The sequence below is a fragment of the Callithrix jacchus genome, chromosome 3 (assembly GCF_049354715.1).
Source record: "Callithrix jacchus isolate 240 chromosome 3, calJac240_pri, whole genome shotgun sequence".
Taxonomy (NCBI): Eukaryota; Metazoa; Chordata; class Mammalia; order Primates; family Cebidae; genus Callithrix; species Callithrix jacchus.
Genome location: NC_133504.1, coordinates 49,701,208 through 49,719,298, shown reverse-complemented (window position 1 = coordinate 49,719,298; position 18,091 = coordinate 49,701,208). Strand labels below are relative to the sequence as shown.

The window sequence follows — 18,091 nt, the reverse complement described above, 5'->3', positions numbered from 1 at the left end:
TCTGAATGTCTGAAAAGAAAATTAATGTTCAATTTAATTTTATTACCCTATCAAAGTAATTCTGGTTTTCTAAATAGACATTCAACTAAGTTCATGCACATTCTTTCTATATCATAAAATTTTAGAATTAGAAAAAAATCTTGGAATTCCCTCTTCCCGTCTTCATTTTAGATAAGGAATCTGAAGTCTGACGATATTTAGTGAATTGTCCAACATTATACAGCTAGTGATGACATTGAAATGCAACAAAATTCTGTATCCATAATGTACCAGAAATTATAAAATTATGCCTATTACTGTATTCATATTATTCTGCAATGAAGTGACTTGAGACCTTATTAGAATATTATCATTTTAAAAATAAGAAATTAGCTTAGTAAAGCACAAATAATTCTGTGTTTTTATCCACTGGGGTATCCATTAATTCTCCCAAAATAAGAATGTATTAAATGAGCCAAAATTCCATTAAACACACACAATGACAAATGACCTGAAATGGTCTTTCTGTAATGCTTTTGTTTTCTTTATAAATAACTACCAAGATAGAAAAGGGTAAAAATCAGTATATTCTAATGGGAACTAGCAAATTCTATTAGATATGAATGTCTAATTATAATCTTAAGTGAAAAAAATGCTGATTTAAAAATGTTTTGTAAGGATGGCTCATCATACTCCCTCCAAGTTGACAGCCAGTTCTAATAATTTCAGGAATCAGAAAATACACATATAAAATTCTATGTGTATTTTTTGGCTTTTATTCAGATAAAAGCCAAACAGCCTTGTTGCCCAAAGTATTAGATGCTCACTGGTTGGATCAGCAGATTCTTTTCTTCCATATTATTATTCCATTTTTTTTAAGTGGAAGACTCCTATTACTGCTCTGAGAGGCATAATGACTAAAAAATGTTCAGTGTGCATTTGTGAATTTTTAAACCACCTCTCTAATCTTCAGCCAATAAATTTTATTAAACCAAAAGAGAACCAAATATTTTCTTTTGGAATTGTTGCATAATTACAAGAAGTAAATTTGTAGGCCTAGAAAGTGAACAAACAAAGAAATTCGATACCATCAACTTATGCACAAGCAAATTAAAGAAGGTTGATGGGATAAGAAGAATGTTAAAAGCTGATTAAATGTTCACTTCAAAGCATCTTCTTACGCAGTTTTTTATATTGTTTACATTAAACTTCTTTATTAAAAAGTAGTTCATGTTATTGAGTAATACTTTGTCACAATCTATTTCTAGTTATGTAAACTAGTTCAAAACAAGGGTTTTTTTCATATTTGCAAAAAATAAATAGAATTTCATAATAAACTATTGTTATAAATTCTTAATATGTCTCTAATGGCCAAACTATGAAAAAGGAGTAAGATAGTGAACATTTTGTCCATAGAATTCTACTGACTAAAGATCTAAGTAATAAGTTTTTTCAACTATAATCACCATTTTTCTATATCAGTGAGATAATTACAGCTATAATGATTAATCGGTATTTGTAAAATGGAGAGATTTCACTCTTTCCAACAGTTTCTTTAAGGTCTACCTGGAACTCTCTTTAACAGGCAGGCAGACAGACACCAGTGCTTTTCCCGGAAATCTACCTGGTTTCCAGTCTGCCTGATTTGCTCCTCCCTTCTTAGTAGTGCAGTCATGAATCATCTTGTCACCCTAGTTCATATCTGACCTTCTTGGCTTCTAACTCCCGGGAAGTTTACAAATACTATTCATACCTTCAGGATACACACACAGATTGACCACACTTTTAAACCATCAACTAACTCCCTCCTTGCAAAATGATAAAATAATTTAATCCAATGACTTCTACTCACCAGGCTGGTTGAGGAAGGCTGGTAAGGGACTATGGCAAGGGGCTCCGTATACAGATTCTTCATACTGATTTTTACCTTTTATCTTCACATACAAAATAACATGCAGAATATAACTCTGCTGTTTTTCACACACTGCCTCCCAGGTCCCTGCCTCTAGGAAAAGTGTCTGGCCCCATTCCCACTGAGAGTCACTTTACTATAGCCTTCCAAGGTCCTGCAGACACTGGGGGACCTAGAGTCAGTCAGACTCTAAGACAACTGCTTTCACAGGGACCGGGACCGACACTGCATGAAACAAAGATATTCCAAAGGAGGAAGATTTTTATGAAAAGTTGTTTAAAGAGACCACACACGTTTCTCTAATTGGTAAAATGCCACTGTAAATCAGAGAACTAAAATTTAAGGCTCTCTGGGCCCAGTGACTCCCTTTCAATGTCAACAAACTTATGGTGCTGTGTTGCTGCTGTCCCTCTTTTTTATTTTTTTAAGACTAAGTTTTCCTGCACACTGTAGTTTTAAAGTGCAAATAAATACAAGACCCAGTCACTGTTTGGATTCAAAGTTTTTCCTTGGAACCAGTGCCTTACAGATTATGACATGCAGCACACAGAAAATGGGATTAGAAAGGGTGCTGTGGCCATAGGGTTGTCCTCGGGCTGTAGAAGGCAGGGAAACCCTTCATTATTCTTCCCCTCAGTCTTAGGAGGCTCATGATAGCTAGATGTCACCTCTAATGTCATCGTCTCCCTCTCAGGCTTTGTCTCCCTGTCTCCCTCTCCCCTTCACTCTTTCCCCCACCACCCCTCCTCTCTCTCCATGATTCTCAGGACCAGGGAAAGGCAGAAGAGCCTAAAAGTGCATCTACCACCCCCTAACGAATTAATAACCATGCCCAGCCCAACGCAAGCCAGAAAGTGCTCTTCAATTCCAAATGGAGTGTTAGGGATTGTTAAAAAGAAGGCACACACTGAAAGTTAAAGAATTTGGTTTTGTTATTTCTGTGAACTCTGATAAAATATTTAGTTTTGTAAAAAAAAAAAAAAGGTGGGGGTTCAATAATTGGTATACAAATCCGTGTTACTGTCAGCTAATTTTTAAAAATACACTAAAGATAATTTATAATGGAAATAGAAAGAGAAATCACTGTTTCTATTCAATAAAGTTAGGGCAGAGGGCTATCAATACAGCTATGGTAAAGCAGAATGCCTGAAAGCTAACTTTTTTTTTCTATTATATAGAAAAAACAAAAAATGTTGTTTGGAATTATAACCAAATCTCCTAAATTAAGAACAGGTCATTAAGATTTTACCTAACTAGCCATATAACAGTTTCTCATGACCAAGCTAAACGACACATTTTCCTTTACAATTATTTTTATTATAGTTCTTCCTGATATTTTGATTGCAGATATACCAGGAAAGACAGGAAAATAATATATATGAAATAAAATAGCACTTAAAGTAACTTCAGAAATTTATATGATTCCCCATAAGAAACCAATCAGAGATTCTCAGTTTAGCTGTCTGATAAGTACTTGTCCCACATACACGGACCCTCCACCTGGGTTACAAGGAGGTTTATGTTTCCAGTACACAAAAGATTCAACACAGTCCGGACTCACTGAAATGGGAACTCTTCAGGCAATGGGGCCTGACAAAAGCATTTGGCAAATAATATTATTCACCAAACATCATTTTAATTTACTTTCTGGAGCACTTGTTTCGAATTGCTTATTGAATATGGAGACAAAAAGAATATGGAAGACATTCTGGTAAGAACAAGAAAACCAGAAAATGAAGAGCTCAGGCAGATGTTCACACACACACACACACAAGGCACACTTGTTCTCTCTGGACACTCTTTTGTCCATAGTGGGTAATAAAGTAAAAAAAAAAAAATTCAAATGGTCAATCATATCACTGAAGTTATTTTCTTAGCCATCTAAGTAAATGTAAAATCCTCAGAAAACAGATGTTCTCCTTGTAAAACAGACCTACTGATGACAATACTAGGATAAATATTTTATGCAGTTTAATATAAAGCCTCCTCAATTTTATTCCTGGGTTTTAAAAAGTAAAATATATTTATACTGCCACCTAATTAGATTATGTAAAGGGGGACAAAAGGACCATTTTTTCTTTCCAAGACATCTATTAACATAATTTTGAGCCCCAAACAAGGAACAAGGTTCTGGGTCATCCCAAAATGTAAATCAGTATGTGTTTATTCATCAGTCAAAAGTTAGATGGAAAAGGCTTTATTAAAAGGAAAATAACACATGCCCCATAACCCAGGAATCTTCTGAATATTTAGTCTCACAGATCCACAGATCCTACTGTACAGGAATGCTTATAGAAGCATTCTCTATGGTTGCAAAAAAAAGACAAAACAGAATATCCACTCCTAAGGAATGGTATAATACCACAGGTGCACAAAACAAGTACAAAGTCAGTCAGAACTCATGAGCAGATCTACATTTAGCAATACATGTATAGAAATAGCTCATAAACCTAATACTTAATATTTTAAAAGAAACAAAATAATATTTATAGCACAGGATCATTTATATAAATTTTTAAACAATACTATATTGTTCCAGGGTTATACAGTAGTCCCTCTCTTATCCACAGTTTCAGTTTCTTCAGTCCAAAAACATTAAATGGGAAATTCCAGACATGAACAATTCCTAAGTTTTACTTTGTCCACTCTTGTTTAGTAGGTGAAATCTCACCCTGTCCTATTCTAGTCCTTGCAGGACATGAATCCTCCTTTGTCTAGCGTGTCCACACTGTAGACACTCCCTGCCTGTGAGTCTCTTGGTAGCTGTCCTTGTTATCAGAGCCATTGTCATGGTATCACAGTACTTGTGTTCAAGTAACCTGTTTTTTACTTAATAATGGCCCCAAAGCACAAGAGCAGTGGCGCTGGCTTAACAGTTATAAGTATGTTATTTAGTTATTTTAATACTCTATTAGCTATTTTTAATCTCTTAATGTGCCTAATTTGTAAATTAAACTTTAGTACATGTATATATCTATATGAACAAATATAGTATGTATACAGTTCACTATTACATACAGTTTCAGGCATCTACTGGGGGTTGTCAAAAACTATTACCTCCCTAGGATAAGCAGGGGCTACCATACTTGACTTTAAGTCTCTGTACGTATACAGTCAGCTCTTCATATTTGCAGGAGATCGGTTTCAGGATTTCTGGCATATACTTAAGTCCATTCTATAAAATGGTATACTGCAGTTGGCCCTGCGTATCTGTGGGTTTCACATCCTCAGATTCAAGCAACCACAGATGCTGAAACCACAGATACAGAGGGCCAACTCTATAGATATAAATTTTAATCTACATGTACGATTGACTCTTGAATAACACGAGATTATGAGCACCACCCCCTCCACACAGTGAAAAATCACGTTATGACTTTTGACTCCCCCAAATGGAACTACTAATAGCCTACTGTTGACCAGAGGCCTTACTGATAACATGAACAGTTGAATAACACATATTTTATTTGTTATCTGTATTATATACTGTATTTTTAAAATAAGGAAAGCTAGAGAAAAGAAAATGTTATTAAGAAAATTATAACAAAGATAAGACATATTTACTATTTTTAAGTGGAAGTAGATCATGATAAAGGTCTTTATCTTTATCATCTTCACACTGAGTAGGCTGAGAAGAAGGAGGAAGAAGAAAGGTGGTTCTTGCTTTCTCAGGGGTGACAGAGGCAGAAGAGGTGGAGGAGGTGGAAGGGGAGGCAGGAGAGAAAAGCACACTTGGTGTAACATTTCTTGAAAAAATCCATAGATAAGTGGACCCGTGCAGTTCAAACCCATGTTGTTCAAGAGTCAACTGCATAAATTATTATATACATATGTAATTTTACAAATTACATCTATGAGAAGTACTGTAAGAATACACATTAAGTATGTTACAGCAGAAGTCTATGGGGCAAGACAATGAGAGAGGAACTTAGGGACCAAGTGGGAAATTAGAAGAAACAGAAGAGAGCCTTGTACCAAGCCAATCTATGACATAGAGGGCCATGAACAAGGACCACAGTTGACTCAACTCTGTATATTTGACCAAAACAAAGAAACACATAAGGAATTTGTAGCTATAGTTATTGACATTAGGAACAACCAATATGCAGCCATATCTAAAGATAAAATTCATCAGAATAGAAAGAAAATATTTTTAAAAGCATAGCAAAAAAAAAAAAAAATAGATTGGTGACATCCCTAAACCATAATTTTAACCACAGTTAAGTAGAATTTAGAAATCTTTAAAATTTACGCAGAAACTTTCCATTTCTAAAACTGATTTATGGGTCTGATAATGTTTAAACACATAGAGAAAGCCAAACCAAGGGAAGACCAGCTGAACAGTCCACTGCAGCAACCATGTTAACATGGCACATTTGTATGTAACTTACAAAATCAGGGCTGTCACTAAGATGCTCAGCACCATCCGAAAGACGCAACTTCATCAGGCAGCAATGTCATCACTTTGCTACATGTGTGCATGGAATAAGCAGCTGAAAGGAAAAGGAAACGTGTGTGCATGTGTGTGTGTATGTGTGTGTGTATATACATGCACAGAGATTAAAATATACATATATTTGTGTGATGTGTGTGTGTGTGTGTGTGTGTGTGAATAAATGAGAAATTCTATTTCAATTACCTGGCTGTTTCAGGTGGAACAATGGGGTATGCTCTGAATGAAGACTATGTCATGTTCCCAATTCACTTTATATGGAGCATAGTTACACTGCACATCATCTAATAAATTTGCAGAATTCTATGAAAGGTAAACTATCTTGTTAAAGATAAGTCAAGACACTTCTGAGTGATCCATATAGTTATTCAACAACATGTTAAAATGAAAATGAGACAATCTCAATGACTTTTCTTGTAGTTTCTTTGAAAATACTTCACTATTATTTCAATTTCCAATGAAAATTGGTACATATTGATTATATAATTACAGTTATAAAACTGATAATATATTACTTAGATAACAGAAGCAATATTTAAAACGTATTGGTTGTATCTTCATTGCTAAGAAAGTTGAATAAATAATATGCAAAAATTGCAAGTATCAAATTTTTCCAGCAAATATATCAACATTACCCCTTTTAAAATCCATTGTTTTCACTCATCTTACCATTACTTATAACATTAATTGCATGAAATTGTGTTGGTAAATTATTGAAGCCATATAAATGTCAATAATTATAACTAAGGCTAATTTTCATAACTAGGAACAATAATAACTTATTTGAGGGATAACCCTAGTCCATCAACCATACGATCATCTCAACATCACAAAAGGCTGCTGAGCGAAGAATTTTACCCAAAAAGTTATATATAAAACATGATATAAATCAACTACTATAAAAGTTGACCAACAAATTAATGCACCCAAAACTCTCACTCTAAGCTAGTCATGGAAGCTGCATGATAAGAAACAATCTACAACAATATGCACCAACTTAAAAGTCCCAAAGATACATAAACAGCAAAATGTGCATTTTTAGGAAATGAAAGTAGCAACCGTCCATGGTATACATCTCATCATCCCAAACAAATTGCTTGATAAAAATTATAAATCAAATCCTATATTCATGAGTGGCTGTAAAGCCATATTTTAAACTTTGGCATATGTAGATGAAACCATAGTTAGAGGAATTAAGAAATTTGCTTCCTGCTGTTTAACTCTCCCATTAGGAGGTCATCACAAATGGTGAACAAGAAAAATCTAAAGATGCATTATATGTTATCTATTTTTATGACTATAAAATCGTGCACAGACCAAGCAAGTCCCCAGAGAGTTAAATGGTCATGCCAGACAGTTTATCTGAAATTTCTACAACAAATGACCACTTAAAAGTTCTCAAAAATACTGAAAATTTTTTGTTGGTTTTTTTTTTTCCTCTCCCTTTTGCAACAGAATGAGGGAAGGAAGCATTTTTCTTGGACACTGAGTATAATTATAACTAATCATCTCCTTCTCCTCGGAGCAACATTCGTTGACGTTCCTTCATTTTAGGGTGGCTGGCTGACACAATTCAAATATAATTACTCTTCTTGCATGATAAACTCCAGCACTGTGAGCAAATACAGTATGTCTCATTGTCAAGTATGGCTAGACAGCAGCAGTGTAATATAGACCTTTCAAACCCTGGTGTAGCCCCCTGCCTTTGAAATCTGTGTGAGATGACAAAACTGACTTTCATTTCCCTTGGACTTTCTCAAGGTATCCTTATTAAGAAAAAAAAAAAAGCCTAAAACCCATAAATTTAATCTACTGCCTGCCAATCACAGTGGTTTCTGCTGTCAGACACTCATAATACATAACCACAAAATTTAAATGTTATTGTTTCATACAAGAAGAAAATGTTGCTCACGACTACCCTCAAATAGTCACGTGACAACTCAGTGCGTTTCCTTTGTTTCCTTCCTCCGCCACTGAACAATAGCACTAGCAGGAAATATGTAACCGATGGACCACACGTGGAAGGGGCTACACAACAATAAACTCTAAAGTGGATCATTGCTCCTACCTATCTTACACGAGACAATTGCAGATGAGCAAAAGTTTGTTTCCCAACATGTATTTCATTTCAGATTAATAGTGATCCTTATTTTATTCTCAAATAACTTCCAATTTAAAAAAAATCAAACCATAAGTGCATGATCATTGGAATACAACTTTCACCAAGTTTTAAAAAAGAAATAGTAATAATAACAACATCACATAGTCATGAATGTTGAGTTTTGGAAAGAAAAAAAGTCTTGAAACTTAGAATGAAAATTTTCAGTACAGCCTACCAGCCCCAAGCTTTTCATTAACATAGCAAACCACACAGATTTCTCTTACATTTTCTGATTCATGTTTTTTTAAATTATGGATATACACTGGACATCATTTTGCCCCTTGTTGAATTAAGAAAAATTCAAACACATATTTTTTACTTACTATTTTCTAGGACAGTGTTTTCACACTGGGCCATGCAATTCCAGATGGTAGGGATTTTTTGCTTTTGTTTTGTTTCTGAATATAAGAGAAATTTTTTTAATGTGTAGCACTGTAAATGGAACTATATCATATCACTATCTACATGTTTATCTTAGTCTCCTACTGGGGACAATTACAGGCCACTGTATCTTTATTCCTTGACATTCTAAAAACTACATGGAGTAAGCATCAACTGTTTTGATTAGCAATGACTAGACTTAGCAGATGAAGAATCAGATTCAGACAATGGGGCTCTTGTTTCTTGGATGAGGAAACACGTTGGCTCAGTACATCAGCAGGACTCATTTCTTCATGATATGAAACAATAAAATGGAAATAAAGTTATATCAAATTGAAAACAAAACCTTTGTTTGCTCTATACATATGAGCAAATGCTCAGCAATCTTTGCTTCCAGAATAGGCAGAATTCTACTACACAATTCAGTGGGAGAAAGGTCCATCCTAGCCACTCAGAAGTGATGAATGTATGTGGCTGGCAGCAATAGAAGGCTATATATATATGAAATAAAATAAAACCTTTGACCATTGTAATTTGCAACAGCTAACTGGCTTGTTGTAAGAGAATGCCAGCTGTAATAAATGCACATACATACATATGTGTATATATATTCAAAACAAACAGAAATGCATAGTATAGGGAGTTGGACTGAACATATTTACAACAACCTAGGAGACTCAAATTAAACACTGGCTGATTGTGTCCTCTGAAGTACACAAAGAGGGACACCTATCTCCTTATTTAACAAATACATTCATTCTATTAGGGAAAGTTTGATGGTGAGCAAAGTTCTTTGTTATCCATGGAACACTCTGTAACCGTTTTAGCAATTGGCAATACAGTCTCACTAAAATACCTCCACAGCTTTCTTCTATTCTTGTGCAAGGCTAGCACTGAAGCCTTTTCAACGGCACCCCATGTTCAACTTACCTTTTCCTTTCCCTGGGAAACAGGACTCTACCACTCTGAAAACCATCTATCCCACTGGCCTAATTCAGCACATTCACCTGATCCACAATACTTGTCTCTGAGATGCAATTACACCTAAAATTCTTCAAGTACATGGCCCCAATGTATAAATCATTTAGATATCAAAACAAAATAAATATACAAACCCACCATGGGGATTACAAAACATATTTGCCTTAACATTCTTCTTAAAAGTTTAGTGAAAGGAAAGAAAGAGACATTAATCTGTGATCTAACTCCTTTACCAGTCACTCATTACTAGAGCATATACAGTCATCCCTCTGCTTTCCTCTATCACCCACATAGCTTAGTTGCAAACCCTAATAAGCTTGACTGCATTCCACTGACCTACTACCCACAAAATGTCTAAAAGTCAGCAATTTGAACTAAAGTGAACTGGTTATATAAGTGCAGCCCAAGTCCAAAAATAAAATAAAAACAAACAAAACAAGAACAGGTGACTGAGAGATTTGCATTTGGTTTGCCATGTTGCTTCTTCTACTCAAAGGCTGAGAATTTTTCGCCTTGCATATTTAAATATGCATCAGCTCAGAAGAAGTTACACAATGTTTCCATCAGCAGAAGATGGCACTTAGAGAAAGCATCAGGAAAATAAAAACTACAGACAAAATAGGGTATATTTGCATATTTCACTTGAAATTAGGCTATGTTGCAGCATATTGGAAACTCATATGCATTGGATGTCAGCTGAGTTACTTTTCTTTCCCCCCAAGGTGACATTGGTGCTTGTCTTACCAAATATGATGCAACTGACAAGTGTTTTCATGTAAGGAAGATATATGCCTCCCATCACCTTGTCAAGCTGAGTGAAGGCAAACTCGAGCACATCCTTTCACAAGTGATTAGGTGGTCGGAGTCATTAAAAGTCATAAAGTTAGACTGCAGCAGTGTGCCATGCATATATATGAACTCATCCAAAGCTGTCCTCCTTGAAGCAGGTGATAGCTCTCAACTTTGCCTCTGACCGAGTCATAAATTCTTGGCTGAGCTTTCTTTCTCTTGGCATATCTTTGAAATTATACTGAACAGTAAATGCTGCTTTGGCCAGTCTCATTGTCTCCTGCATTCCCAGCAAGGCCTCTAACCACTGGAGGTCCAAACATCTGATTTTGGTTCACTAACACAAAGTAAACAACCGATTGGCATTACTTATTCTTCCACAGCACTTTTAAAATTAAATTTAAAGTACTTTAAAAACTCTCATTAATCACTCTACTTTAAAATTTTCTAAAAAGGCAACAAGAAAAAGAGTAGCATTATTTACTCCACAAAATTAGAAATTTAGGCACAAAGAGTTGAAGTGGCATTATCAAGAGTCTGAACCATTATGGCTAATCGGGAGATCAGAAGAGAGTTTAAATTACTACGTTAGAAGGCTCTTCAGTCTTCCCACTTTATTATTTCCCAGCCTTATCATTTCTCAGAAATAAATCTGACTTACTAGAAATACAATTTTAGTAATACCTGAGAGTACACACTGTTTTACTTACAAATTCTACTTCTAAGATTCTGTCCTAAAGAATTAGTTGTATAGGGGCAAAAATGTATGCACAAGATGTTCAATACATCATTATTTATAATAATTAACAACTGCAAACAATCTAAATGTCCAAAAATAGGGGGGCTTTGAGATTTTTTTGATTAAATATTATAAATTCTAAATATTTAGCTGAGAAAGTTTTAATGCTAAAAGAAATAATCATGATATAACGTTTGTGAAAAAAAAACATTTAAGGAGCTCAACAATGCTAGATATATAAATATGCAGAAGAAAAAGGACTAGAAAAAAATACAACAGAATACTGACAATATTTACCTTTTGTTTGGGAATAAAATGGAATTCTAATTTTTTTAAAAATATGTATGGATTTTCCAAATTTTCTACAATGAGCATTATTTACTTTTATAATAGGAAAAAAGAAAATAAAACACTGAAATTACTCAGTGGGTATAAGTTCTTACATTTTATAGGTCTCTTGCAAATTATCTCAACATAGAGTACCCAATATTAAGCAATCTAAGTGCTTTCTAAAACGTATTACAACAACGTAGTTACTCATTGCCTTTCCTGATAGTATGAACTGTGTCTCACTATGGATCTGATGTAGTGGCCAATTAATTTTTAAGACAGAATACTTGACAGATATTGCTGGATGGACCAGAGTGTCTTTCCTAGAATTATTTCATTTTCCAACAAAGCACCAAGAAGTTTATTTATTCAGCATAGCCTGGGCGCAGTCATGACTGAACAGAGTGGCAAAGAAGGAGACAGCAATTGCAAGACTACCTTCAAACTCCCTAAGTTGAACAAAATTAATGTTGGGCTTCACCACAGCAACTAAGAACAACCCAGGCTAATGAACTAGATACAAATCAACTCATTTCAGCTCTCACAAAGGTCATAAAAAGAAAACTTTTTAACCATCAGACATTTAAAAAGATAAAAGCCAAGACTGGGATGCTGGTGCCCCTGTGTCATCCCTTGCACTACATTTGCTATTGTTCTGAGCCAACAACAAAACTGAAAAGGCCCATGCTGTTGACTACATTAATATGATAAAAACACAAAGTACCTACAAAGAGAATATACATGCACAAGCAGCATGATTCTTTTCACAAAAAATATGACTTTAATTTTGGCCTCCATTACTATTGTTATATGGAACAGGTGTTTTTAAAGTAATTTCTTGTTGAGTGTGCGATACTTGAAGTGTGTTAAATACTCGAGCATATCAACTACATGGCTGATCAACTTTAAGAGAGACTAGAATAGAGGAAAAGAAAACTAAGGAGAAAAAAAAACAAGAATCTGAGTCCTCTGTGTCAAGTCAACAAGGCAGTAGCCCTGCAATCTCCTAGGGAAGAAACCCTCAGGTAGCTACACTTACCCTGAAGGAAGCCATGTTGATTTTATGCCCGTACAGATCCTGCTCTTGAATTCTTTTTTAGAAGAGACAAAGAATAGGAAGTCACTCTGAAGATTTGCTACTGATTCTCATGTAATCTCAGCACTTCAGTAGACTCTGTGAAAACAAGTTTGTTTTTAAAAAATTATTTTATTGAACAAAAAGACTTTCCCACAACTCTTATTAATAAAAGTTATATTCAAATCCAGTCCATAATAAAGTCCTGTGAGTCAGTCTACTTCCTAGTCTGCCTGTTTATTCACTTTGAAGCACAGGACTAATAAATAGTTAAATCAACAGAAGCTAAGAATAAACAAAGAAAATAATAAAATTCTTACATAATCACAAACACAATTCCTGAAAAATATTCAAGTTAATAATATAGTTGATTATTCTGGTTAAGAATAATCAGAAGAAAGAGCTCTCTTTGTTTTTTTAATGCTATTTTCTCATTTTAAAAAGTAATATGAGGAAGAATGTTATAAAACAAATTAAAAAATGAAAATAAAATTTTCCCTCATGCTACAAAGAAATAACCATTACTAAGAGTCAGTTATTTCTCTTTGCTTTTTATGTATAAAATAACTTTAAAAGCATATATGTATTTGATTATATGTATAGGCAATAATTCATTTAATCAATCTTAATTGTTGGACACATAGAAGGAATCTTATTTTTCACTATTATTACCTCTGCAATAAAAATTCTTGGAATATAATTCTTTCTTCATGTTTGTGATTTTTTCTCTTTAGAGTAAATTTAAAACAGTAAAATTATTGAGTTCAAAGAGTATGAGCCTTTTAAGTCTTTTAAAATACATTGCTGAATTTTCAGCCAAAATTTTGTTGTAATTTACACTCCCAAGAGCACTGTTTGTGAAAATGTCTTTAAAAATAGTCCTGCTAATCTTCTCTTTGTTTTAAAACAATCGGTTAGCTATGGAGAAAGGGATAATAAAAGCTGAAACAGCATCCTATCTGTTTAGAAATTATGTATGTCTTCTCATACACTCAGAGAGAGTGTGTATATTTATAGTGAGAACAATACTCACTTCAAATGACTGCATTGCATAAAGCTTTTGAAAAGCATCACTGGCCACACACATTCACTTATTTCTATTTGAAGTACAAGGAAACGCACTTTGGATTATTTCATCTCTGGCCTATGAATTTTAAAATCCTATTATTTGCACTATTCTGAATGACTTCACAGATCTAACCAAGTAAAGGCATTAACAAAATCTGCGTTTATTGCATCATATACGTAGAGTGAATTTAACCAACCTAGAGAAGGTAAGATTTAAAGGGAAAGAAGAACAGGCTTATGAGTGAGGGGGATATTAGACAATAATGTTCCTCACAGCAAACCTTCTGTATGTCAAAAAGCATCAAAGAATTAGTGGGGACCAAGACGTCAGGGTTTTATTTCATAGAACAGGGAATATGGACAGAATAACAAAGGAGAATTCAATAAAAAGAAAGGAAGGGCAGATAAGCTAGGTTACATCAGTGCTACTTCCCAACTTTGCCAAGCCAGGAAGAATAGGCAAGTTTTCCATAGGTGAGTTTCCTAATCTGAAATATCCCCAAAGTTACATTCTTGTTCCAGTGCCTCTCTGGAAGATGTTAGGTAGAGCTGAGGCATGACTACTGAGGGAGTGTGGTGACTGTTGTAACCCACTCAGTCTCCCCAGAAGGTTTAGCATCAACCTCAAAATGTGCAAAATGTACATGATCACTCCCACTATCTAAGTGGTCAGTGTTGCCCCCAGGTAACATGTCAGAGCCATTCCCTAAATTACAAAGCTAAAGGGATGAATCACAAGTTTATAACTGTAGTGAATAAGGGCTCTTCAGTACCTCTGAAGATCAAATACCTTTGAGGGGGTTTATGTACATGATTTTCTTATCCTGCGCACATATACAAATTGTCCTTACTGAATCAAAGGCATTCAAATTATGAAACAAAACACTCAGATTTGTTTGGGGTCCCTGGCCATCAACAAAAATGCTCCAAATAGAGATGCCCTGTTTACCAACCCACATATTATGAAACCTACACAAGAACTTTTCTAAAACTTGTGAAGGTTGATTAAAATCTTTTAGCTTGATATTTTTGAGAGACTACGGAGAATTACTACATATGTATTAAATTTATAAAGACCACTGCAGTCTAAAATGGAAAACAATAGAATAGCCTCATCCTGGGATTGAGGGAATGAAATGAAAAACCAGAACCCCTTTGCACTAGCATCTGTCTGTCTCAATCTTTTTTCCCCTCACTCCTCTTGGTCTGCTTGATCCTAACTCAAAGCTAATGTCCCTCTTTAGATGGAAATCCATCCATGTCCTGTAAAAGCTAAACTGCCAACAGAATCATACATGTGAGGAAACTGTTAGCAAAACTCAACCCCAGGCACAAATCTCACAAGAGATTCAAGTTGGCCTTAAAATTAAGCAAATATGTGAAGCCATAAAATTGGCTCTTAATTGCAGTCTTTCCAAAGAGGGTTATTTTCTAACAGGTTTCCCAACTCGAAACTCAGCTATACTCCCAGTGTTTTCTTCTAGAGAACTATCATTCAAATCTATTTTTATAGAGAACAGTAATTCTTTAGTTCAGCATTGAAATTTTGTTTTTTTAGTCAGAAATCCTATTACTCAGAAAATAAGTTGTAAGACAGGATGCTTGTTGAGCCACTTGTAAAGTTATTTCTGTATCGGAATATTTCACAAAAGTAAATCTCCTCCCAACTCATCTTTGATTAAAGTCTGAGAGCGATCATAGCAAAAGAGTTTGTTCTAAATAGTAGTGACTCTTGTTTGAAATTAGATATTTAAACCTCAAAGAATAAACTGTAATTCATACCATGGTCACACCTTTATTGGCCAAGAAATAGAACCAATAAAGGAGTGACATTATTGGCTCCATTATATTTGAATAATGTTTCTCCTGCCCTGAGAACATCATTCCATCTTAAGAGTTTATTGTATTGACTACAATATTTGTACTCAATCATCCTCCATTTTCCTAGCAGGATTCATTTCGAAGGACCCTCATATTTTCATTCTTAAAGCTACCTTTTACAATATTGAAATAAAATGTATCCATTTTCCTGAATTTCATTCTAAAGATTCCAAATTTTCTAGTGAAAGAAACCAAGTGGCTTCTGTTTTCCTCAAACATGTCAAGTCATTGAATTGCAATAAATAAATGATATGGAATCTAGTTTCATAAGCAAAATTGATTTTAACTCACCTCTTCAACTATGCCTGAAAATAAAGGGTACTATTTAAAGATAGCTTGTGAAATTTCGGGAATGTTATATATTAGTAAACAATTGAACTACATGTGTAAAGAGGCAATTAATTTGCTGAATAAATGAAAAACAGATTTTCCTTCAATTACTTTTCTCTACAAAGTAACCCTGGGGTGATAATTCCCTAATTCAGAAAACCACTAGCAGTTGTCTTAAGGGTACTGTTCTAAGTGGGGTCCCACTCTTTAATCCTTGCCTCTTGCTTAGCCTCCAACATCTGGTCAAGGAGCCTGGACTTCACAGGTGCCATGATGAAGAAAAGGGGGTGGGGCCTAACGGAATCACCCGGCTGTTGCAGAGCACCCTCAACATGGCGCCAGCTTCACTCCTCCTTTGCTCATCTTCCCTTTCCAACTGAGGTGATCCTGGTTAGGCCTGAGGTCTTAAGAGGAAACAATGAGGGCAAGAAACTTCCCTTCACTTCAAGAACTCTGATAGAATGGGTCCAAAGAAGTCCTCAAAGCATGAGCCTTTCCTGTACTAGTAATTCTGGAAATTCCTTCTAAGAGAAAAGAAAGAATTGTCTCCACAAAGCCAGGTCAAAATGGCCAGCACATTCTTCCTTGTGTGAATCTCTGCTATCTTCTCTACTAATCTCACTAAAGCACTTCATAGGCTTTGTCATTCTGACAGGAAGAACTACAACCCTTAAGGGTAATGAAAGGTCACTGTGCAAGGAATTACAAGGAAGCAGAGTCTTGATCTCAAATAGCATATCAGCTCAACTAAATTATACAGTTGATTAAGGAATTTTCAATTCTCAGTCCTCTGGTCATTTCCTCAAATCCCTTCACCTAGGCCCCTTCATACATCCATCATAGAATATTAAGGAGTTGGGCTTGAGACAAGAAATCAGGATCCAGTCCAAGTTCCCTCACTACTTCAAACCTGTTGTATTAATCATGATTTTGTTTTCTGTATTCTGATGCTTTGACATGTAGGGCCCCACTGATCCTGGACAGACTATCCCTTCCAGAGCTGGCTATTCAGAAATGGTTAATGTGGGAGCTTACTTGTCAAATACAAACCAACCAATCTGGAGCCCATATACCCAACCATCGCCTCGATTGGGCTCTCATACTCCACCTGCCCTAATCACTCCAGGGCCAGGTACCAGGCAACTAGGGACAGTCCCTGTACCCCACAGCCCATGGAAATCATTCAAACCAGCCCATCCTAAGCCTGTTTACTCTGCCTTCCTTTCCACCTCTTCCTTCCCATGGAAACTACAATACAAGCCCTTGCTCATAGTTTCTTTCCTCCCTCTGCCTCCTAATTGGACATGGGGCTTCCCCATGTGCCCCCTGCCCCACACAATGGTGTAGCATGCTACTTCTCTTAGAATCCATGAGTATAGCAAACTATCTTGTCAATAGCAGTCACTTCCTGATCTGCTGTTTTATCATGCCTAAATAACAATAAAACCTATGTTGAAACAGCTGTGTGACTCTGAAAATGGCACAGAACTTCTGGTTTCATGTCTTCATCAGGAAAAAGAGGACAATGTTTCCTGCCTAACAGGGCTCTTGTGAAGATTAACTAAAATAATATATGACATGTACCTAGTATATAGTAGGTGCTCAAGGAAAGCAGGATTTTGAGATAATTCATTCAAAGCTATATAGCTAGGAAGTTGTAAAATCTAATGTTATCCAGATAAGCCTGGCTCCAAAACCCTTTGTTTTTTACATCATATTACCTCTCCCCTGTTAAACATAGGCCCTCTCCTATTGCACTTTGAACCTCTAGTGTAGTAGTAAACACTTATTGCCTCATTTTACAGACAGTCATGTACAAGTACACCAGGAGGACGGCATGTGCTTTATAAACTGAAAGGCTGGGCATGGTGGCTCATGCCTATAATCTCAGCACTTTGGGAGCCCAAGATGGGCAGATCACCTGAGGTCAGGAGTTTGAGAACAGCCTGGCAAACACGGTGAAACCTCGTCTCTCCTAAAAATACAAAAATTAGACAGGGAAGGTGGCGAGT

At 35.5% G+C, this 18,091-nt stretch overlaps 1 long non-coding RNA gene across 1 annotated transcript in view; it reads right to left on the bottom strand.

The window, feature by feature from the left end:
• Positions 1 to 7,788: 7,788 nt before the first annotated feature.
• LOC144581743 (uncharacterized) overlaps positions 7,789 to 18,091 on the bottom strand; it is a 73,567-nt gene continuing 63,264 nt past the window's right edge. The window contains exons 2-3 of the long non-coding RNA XR_013532871.1: positions 12,765 to 12,899; positions 7,789 to 10,993 (exon numbers count right to left, since the gene is read on the bottom strand). This is a non-coding gene — a long non-coding RNA (uncharacterized LOC144581743). The remainder of the gene's footprint in view (positions 10,994 to 12,764; positions 12,900 to 18,091) is intronic.